At 41.3% G+C, this 850-nt stretch overlaps 1 long non-coding RNA gene across 1 annotated transcript; it reads right to left on the bottom strand.

Moving 5' to 3' along the window:
* Positions 1 to 292: 292 nt before the first annotated feature.
* LOC122137075 lies at positions 293 to 484 on the bottom strand. Its single transcript, XR_006154587.1, has 2 exons — positions 412 to 484; positions 293 to 361 (listed from the first exon to the last, which is right to left on the bottom strand). It is a non-coding gene; the product is annotated as an uncharacterized LOC122137075 (long non-coding RNA).
* Positions 485 to 850: the final 366 nt, after the last annotated feature.

Genomic DNA, 850 nt, shown 5'->3' with positions numbered 1-850 from the left:
AAAGGCTCACAGGACTGGCACTTATGTCAATTGAGCATGATGTTCGCCAGTCTTTGGACATGGAGGACATTGTGATTGGCTTTGCAGAAAACAAGGCTCGCAAACAGCAGTTTTAGATAATTTGCACATGTTTGTGAGAACTGAAAAATGTTAATGTGTGTGTGTGTGTGTGTGTGTGTTGGATTTAGTTATTGTGCACTTTTTTAATGTATATTTGATTTTATGGTACAGTGCTGTTTTTTGGAAATGTTCAATTGTTGAAAATGTTCAAATGTTCAAATATTTTTTCAAGCAGTATTTGCACTGTAAACCCTTTTTATTTATGCACAGTATATGCAACAGCAGTATTTGCACTGTAAACCTTTTTTATTTATGCACAGTATATGCAACAGCAGTATTTGCACTGCAAACCTTTTTTATTTATATAAAGTGTGGGTGAACTTAAACTGTATGGCTATGCTGAGGTTCCTGTAGGCTTTGCGTGCGTGCAGGGGTCGGGGGGGAGGTGGGGGGTCGGGGGGGCCTCCGCGTCCATTTTGCTTGGGGCCCCCAAATTCCTTCAGACGGCCCTGAATATTATCGCTTGCACAGTGCTCCTTGGGATGTTTAAAGCTTGGGAAATCTTTTTGTATCCAAATCCGGCTTTAAACTTCTCCACAACAGTATCTCGGACCTGCCTGGTGTGTTCCTTGTTCTTCATGATGCTCTCTGCGCTTTAAACTGACCTCTGAGACTATCACAGTGCAGGTGCATTTATACGGAGACTTGATTACACACAGGTGGATTCTATTTATCATCATTAGTCATTTAGGTCAACATTGGATCCTTCAGAGATCCTCACTGAACTTCT

This window comes from Cyprinus carpio, chromosome B4, assembly GCF_018340385.1.
Source record: "Cyprinus carpio isolate SPL01 chromosome B4, ASM1834038v1, whole genome shotgun sequence".
Taxonomy (NCBI): domain Eukaryota; kingdom Metazoa; phylum Chordata; class Actinopteri; order Cypriniformes; family Cyprinidae; genus Cyprinus; species Cyprinus carpio.
The sequence above is the reverse complement of the archived record's forward strand: the minus strand, read 5'-3'. Positions and strand labels throughout refer to the sequence as shown.